The sequence below is a fragment of the Cicer arietinum genome, chromosome 5, assembly GCF_000331145.2.
Source record: "Cicer arietinum cultivar CDC Frontier isolate Library 1 chromosome 5, Cicar.CDCFrontier_v2.0, whole genome shotgun sequence".
Taxonomy (NCBI): Eukaryota; Viridiplantae; Streptophyta; class Magnoliopsida; order Fabales; family Fabaceae; genus Cicer; species Cicer arietinum.
The window spans coordinates 50,144,869-50,152,194 of record NC_021164.2 but is presented as its reverse complement, the minus strand read 5'-3'; the positions used below and the strand labels follow the sequence as shown (position 1 = coordinate 50,152,194).

The 7,326-nt window shown below is 26.6% G+C and overlaps 4 non-coding genes across 4 annotated transcripts; all 4 read right to left on the bottom strand.

Moving 5' to 3' along the window:
* Positions 1–2,468: 2,468 nt before the first annotated feature.
* Positions 2,469–2,562, bottom strand: LOC113786818 (small nucleolar RNA Z101). Its single transcript, XR_003473132.1, has one exon. It is a non-coding gene; the product is annotated as a small nucleolar RNA Z101 (small nucleolar RNA).
* A 76-nt stretch (positions 2,563–2,638) lies between these two features.
* LOC113786817 (small nucleolar RNA Z101) lies at positions 2,639–2,731 on the bottom strand. The gene has a single exon (XR_003473131.1). It is a non-coding gene; the product is annotated as a small nucleolar RNA Z101 (small nucleolar RNA).
* A 152-nt stretch (positions 2,732–2,883) lies between these two features.
* On the bottom strand, positions 2,884–2,967 carry LOC113786827 (small nucleolar RNA snoR14). The gene has a single exon (XR_003473141.1). It is a non-coding gene; the product is annotated as a small nucleolar RNA snoR14 (small nucleolar RNA).
* Positions 2,968–3,056: 89 nt separating this feature from the next.
* LOC113786820 (small nucleolar RNA U61) lies at positions 3,057–3,144 on the bottom strand. Its single transcript, XR_003473134.1, has one exon. It is a non-coding gene; the product is annotated as a small nucleolar RNA U61 (small nucleolar RNA).
* Between the last annotated feature and the right edge of the window lie 4,182 nt (positions 3,145–7,326).

Below are 7,326 nucleotides of genomic sequence, written 5' to 3'. Positions count from 1 at the left end.
GTGTTTGTGGATTTTAGAATTTTCTCTCTAACTAGGGTGTATTTGTAAAATAATCTCTAATATTTTTCTTTCTCAACACTAAGGTAAATTTGACAATTTTATAACTCAGTGTTTATGCTTGTTGATTTGAGATTACTTTACTTTAAAAAAATGTTGTAAGTTGTTGTGATTGGTTCTTTTTATGTTTAGAATTGTTGTGTGTTGGTCTATTTTCTTTGAACTCATAATTTGTGTGCAATTTATAGAAGCTTTTGCAGCATTGCATTTTTCCTACAGAGTATGGTTGAATATCCTTCAAGGAATGATCTTGTGTCCTTCACGACATGGTTTGTTTGTCCTTCGGCATGGTGTTTCATTGTATTCAAAATTATAACCGTTGAGCATAACACTAAGACTTATAATTTTTTCTAAGTGTTTACGGAATTTCAGTTTTGATGAAGCAGACTATACTTGATTAGAGGCAAATAACAACTAGAGGCACATTTACTGGACCGAAGGCATGCTTTCTTGACCAGATGCATGAAGCAGAATCAACTTCACTTGACCAGAGGCATGGAGCAACCATATGCATAATTATTGGACCTAAGGCAAGGGTAATTGATCATAGGCAACCACCAAAAGCAAGTTTGATGGGCCAAAGGCAACCATTAGAATCAAGTTTGTTGGAGCATAGACAAACACTAGAATCAAGTTTGTTATACCAGAGACAGGTTTGACGAAACAAGAGGAAAACACTAGAATCAAATGTAAATTACCAAAGGCAAATTATCAGAGGCACGAATCATGTCATAGCGTTGACTTTTTTCATTATTGGCTTTTTACCATAGAAGTTGACTTTTACCAAAACGTTGACTTTTTGCCATGACTTTTCTGGGTGTTGACTTTCACTAGAGACAAATCTAACTGAATCAGCTGGAGTCTTGGCAACTTTTTTTAGTATTTTTAAATGCGGAATTTTTCATGTCTTTTGATTAATCAACTGATTAATCAACAAATGATATATTCTAATATGCTCTTGGTACTGCACACTTAAATGGAACATTAATGCCTAAAATTGTTTTTATTTTGTTACTATCAAAACAAGTAGAATCTTTTGTACTTTGAATAGATTTTGATCTCACAAGTATAACATAGTATGTATAGTTTAATATATTTATAATATAGTTTATTATAGTGTCGACAATTAACTTGTGTAACTAGAACATTAGCACATGACCCAATTAAGGAGGTCCAAAATTTCCAAAACACAAATTACACCACGGGAAATTTTGAAAATACAGTTATCGATAGTGTTAATTTGTGTACCGGATTTTTTGAGAAAGAAATTGAAGTTTCTAAAATTTTGAAGAGAGATACGTTTTTTGAGCAATTTTTTTACCTTGAAATGAATGAAAATGAAAGGGATAAAATTGAGTTTTTTTACATATTAGGGGTACAATTCAAATTGTGGGGTATCAAATCCAATTTTCAAGAGAATGAGCTACTTGAATTCCATTCCTAAGAGCCCACAACTTTGTTCAAATAGCATTATTGGATCCCAGTTTTCTATAAAAGCCTTTAATAAATTTACCATCAAATAAGAACTAACATCAATGTCGTTACAATAAGAACTAATCTCAAGTAAGAGTCTCTTATGATATGATATATTAATTAAATATTTTATTATTGTACATTGGTCTCATATCAATGTCATTACAATATGAACTAAGATTTCGATGACATTTAAATCTTTTATTGACTTGTTTATCCATTATTAGTCTATGAACAAATAGAATTAGTCACAACTTTTATCTATAACATATTAAAATTTTAATAACAAATTTGTCCAAAAAAGATGACATTGATATAAATAACGTGGGTAATTGATATATTTAATTACGATTCAAAATCTAAATATTAATCGATAAAAGCTGTCTTAAAAACTATTTTGATTTACTTATTAGTTAATTCACAAAATTAATGACTAATTCATTATAAATCAATCAAAACATCAAATTAATAGACTATTTCACAAAATTCAACGACTAACTAATTATTTGATTGATATAGAGTGTTTCAGACATTTAATTTGGTATCAATCCAAACATCAAATTAATAGTTGTATTATGAAGATAAAATTATATTTCTAGAAATGTTTTATAAAATATTCCATAAATTGTTTAATTCCAATCTACATCAATCTGCATATAATGTTTACTATGAAAATGATTTATGCCAGAAAATTACACCGTAGTTTGATAAATATAATGTTTTATATGTAGACGATGTATGCCAGAAAATTACCCCGATAAATATTTTGATAAATTTGACTATACTGAAAATTTTCATTGGAAAAAAGCGTAAAAAATTACTCTAAAAATTAGATTCCTTTTCAATTAGGCGGATTCCGAAACAAACAGAAAACACTCTAAAACTTGTTTGTTTAAAAACTTTGAACACAGCAACAACAAAAAAGGTTCAATGTAAATTGTGGACATCAGTTCTCCAAGGTGATATATAACATCAATAAAACTCAGATGCAAATTACCCATTTACACAATTCAAATTCATCATATGTCCATCAATTGAAATTTCATTGATTATAAAAAACAGCACTGAAACAAACTAAAATTTGACACAACAAAATATAAACCGAAAAAGTGGGCATCAGTTCTCCAAGGTGATGTAGCATCAATGAAATTCAGATGCAAATTACCCATTTACACAACATAAGATTCATCATATGCCCATTCATAAATAGTTTCTCAATTTGCAATCATCAAATGTTGAAAAAGACTCAAATAAAAGTGGACATAAACAACAACATAATCTAAAAATCTCAAGACAGGAACAAATCAACCAAAACCTAAACAAAATAACGTAATGAAAGAGGGAATTAAGAAAACGATCAGAACCTGTCGGGATTCATAAATACATCAAAAAATATCAGAGGATTGACAGACAAATGAATTTCTATCATCACTTCGCTTTTCTTTTCCCTCTTATTTATTTCTCAATTAATAAAGAATCAAATTAATTTATGTAATTATCTAATTAAATAAAAAAGATTAATATACGAGCTCAGAACTTCTTAGAGGATTGCGCCATCATCGACGAGAACAAAAGATGACTCGCTCCAGCACAGATGAATTTTCATCATAGACTCAGTATGAAAAATTGAAATAAAAGATTTAATATAAAATTTGCAGACAAAAATTGATGAACTGTTCATCCCTAAATTGAACGAAATCACAAACTAAATATTAAAGAAGTAGAAAGAACACATTGCCTACACAATGCACTAAGAAAAATAAGGATGAGATCGAAGTTGCCGACAGCTGAATTGTTTCGAATATCGAATATGGCGAATTTGGGGATTATTTATAGTGTAAATTAGGGTTTTTTGTTTTTGAAAATAGGGTTTTGTCAATGTTAGGCAACGCAAGACCCCTCTTAGAAAAAATATGGATTTTTTTCATCAATATCCTTTTATTTTTTTTAATTTAAAATATCCTACTTACAAAAAAAATTATTCAAAATACGCTATTTTTTGGACATTTACCTGGTCGCATTATGCGATCATATAAAACAAGAAAATTTGTTATTGGTCGCGATCTTCTACTCAATTATTTGTTATATATTAAATAATATAAAAATGAATTATTAATAATAAATTATTAAAAATATTAATTATTAATTAATAATTAATAATAATATAAAAGAAACTAAAATTGTTAAAAAATACAATAAAATATAGAAATTAAATAGAATTGTCAGTAATATTCAGATAATATTATAGATCATGATCAATTATCCGAAGTAATATGTATATTATATTGTAGGTTAAATTACATCTGGTCCCTTAACTTAATTTCAGGTAACGTTTTAGTCCTTTATCTTTTATTTTTTCCGACTTGATCCTTTATTTTAATTTTAAGTGACAATTTGATATTTTATGTTTTAAAATTTCAACAATGTTATCATTTTTTATACAAAAATTCAAAAAAAAATTCAATCAAAACTCATAAAATTAATTATATTCTTCAATATAATATAAATTTAATCAAATTCGTAACGCAAATCTTCAAATAAACTCATATTTTCATACTTTATATGATATTGTTAGAAATAAAGGATTAAATCAAAAAAAAATAAAATAAAGGACTAAAACATTATCTAAAATTAAGTTAAGGGACCACAAATATAATTTAGTCTATATAGTATATTATATGCACTTTATTCTTATCATTCATCTGGGTTCTAATATGAATATTATTGAGATGGTCATATAGTCTTCATACCCAATTATTCATTTAGGTGGTATGTTATAGTTAAAAAAATAAAACTTATTAGCCCCTTTAGAAAGGAAAAAAAAGTGTCCCTAAATATAAGTATTGAATATTATAATTGTTTTTATTTTTATGGAAATTATATTAAAAAGAACACTATATTTTAATTCTTTAGCGACAAAAAATTGTCCCGTATATAATTTTTATGATAAATTATAATTAGGTTGTTATAAATATTCTCATTTTTATTTAGATGATGTAGAAATACTAAATTTAATTAATTAATTAATGAAAAAATTATGTTCCATTTATGAATTATAAGTTCTAATAGCTTCTTTAATAACTTATTTTTAGAAAAACAATGTGAAAAAATTGAAATGTAAAAAATAAAAATAAAGCTACATCAGCTTCTTTAGTGATCTATTTTAAAAGAGATAACATAAAAAAAAATAAAGTTATTGTGTTGTATGTAATTGCTTTCATTTTTGTGACAACGATATTAAAAAAAACGCTAATTTTTTTATGTAATTATTTAGCGACAAACAATTGTCATGTCTATAGTTTTTATTATAAATTATAATTAGTATATTATAAATATTCTTATTTTATTTACAAGACATAAGATATACTAAATTTAACTAATAGATTAATGACAAATATGTGTTCCGTGTATTAATTGTTCAATCAAATGGCTTCTTTAATAATTCATTTTCAAAAAAACTGCATGAAAAAATTGAGATAATAAAAAAAACATTTATCCTGTATTTAATATTTGTAATTAAAAAGGAATTATATTACTAAAACAAAACATGAGAATGATAACTTGAAGCGTCATACATAAAATCCAAATCTAACAAAGGAAAATGTGGCTGCACCATTTGAACAAAAAAAATAGCATTAATGTGATCAAGTTGAGTTAAGAAATCGATTTCAAATATCGAGAGAAAGGCCAAACAAATCGGTTTCAAATATACTATTATTAATACCGACATTATAAACCAATAAAACACACTTCAAAAAATATTAGTATAATTTTTATATTAAGACATTAAAAAATTAAATATAACTAATCAAGTAAAAAATAAAAAAAATAAGTATTAAGACATCCTTAAATAATCACGAAAATAAATTGAGTATATCATTCCTTGAATATGGAGAGAAAAGCCAAACAAATCGGTTTCAAATATACTATTATTAATACCGTCATTATAAACCAATAAAACACACTTCAAAAAGTATTAGTATAATTTTTATATTAAGACATTAAAAAATTAAATATAACTAATCAAGTAAAAAATTAAAAATTAAGTATTAAGACATCCTTAAATAATCACGAAAATAAATTGAGTATATCATTCCTTGAATATGGAGAGAAAGGCCAAACAATCGGTTTCAAATATACTATTATTAATACCGTCTTTATAAACCAATAAAACACACTTCAAAAAGTATTAGTATAATTTTTATATTAAGACATTAAAAAATTAAATATAACTAATCAAGTAAAAAATTAAAAATTAAGTATTAAGACATCCTTAAATAATCACGAAAATAAATTGAGTATATCATTCCTTGAATATGGAGAGAAAGGCCAAACAATCGGTTTCAAATATACTATTATTAATACCGTCTTTATAAACCAATAAAACACACTTCAAAAAGTATTAGTATAATTTTTATATTAAGACATTAAAAAATTAAATATAACTAATCAAGTAAATATTATAGCCTCATATATTTTCTTTAAAATGTTTACTCCTTAGATCTTGTCCATCTATTAGCCACATTAGCAACTCTGTAGGCCTTTTTAAGTATGGAATATATAATATTCCTTTTGTACAACAAAGTGAAAATTTAGGTTGGTTGCTATTAACACTTTTCCTAGCTCGCTCTTCGTACCACATTTGAGTTCCATATTCAAAGCATGTATAAGAGGGATCTCCAAAGTCTACTATTTATGTGGGAAAAAACGAACTCAAATTTTATGCGATAAAATCAATTATAATATTATTCATGTATTGTTGATGAAAATAAATTATTTAGGTGTGAATTTGACCCTGTGTTTCAGCAAGTGCAAAAATTTCACAATGGAAAGTATTCCTTTGATCACTTATGCTTGTATTTGTTGAATAAAAGGATAGAGATACCAAGGGTAAATTAGGATTTCACAATCAAATTTTTTGAAAATGAAACCTATTGATTAGAGAAAATCCATACATTCATTGTTCACATGTTGGAATAACGAATCGCTTGGAAAACTAATTATGAACAATGTATCAATTCAAAAATATGGTAATTTTGAGATACACGTTTCACAACATGTAAAAAAGCTGGATTTGTTATTTCTGACGTAGATTGTTGGATTTTGATCATTTGATTCCTAATTTTGACATAATTAATAATTCAACAATGTTCATATAATACATGATAAATCTAATATTTGAATTGAGCAAGATTTCAGGAACAACAATCAAATCCTACACACTTGGAATAGGTTGCTTGGAACACAAGAAATCAACAAAAGTTGATTTTTGACTAAAGCAAATCGATTGGGAAATCGATTTCATAACAAGGGTGTAAGGAAACACAACTGTTTGTGTTGGTATAATCGATTGGGCAATCGACTGACTAAATTAGAAATGAAAATTGCACAAGTCAGTAGCACCCCAGTTTTGAGGGTAATCGATTGACAAATCGATTATACATCTCACAAATAAACCTGATTGAAATAAATCGATTGGGAAATCGATTGGATAAGTCACAGTGGAAACCCAGTTTTAAGGGTAATCGATTGGCAAATCGATTACTTAAAAATCACTTGCAAAATAACTTTTCCTGTGACATACAAATCGATTGGACAATCTATGTTGTAATATTTCAATCAAGTTAAATTTGGTCGAAATCGATTGGGAAATCGATTGAACCAAATCCCAGGTAAGAACGTTTTCAGACAAATACATACAAATCGATTGGCACGTCGATTAGTATCAAAATAGCTGAGTCACTGACTTAAACACAATCGATTGGCAAATCGATTGAAAGATCTTTTGAAATCTCA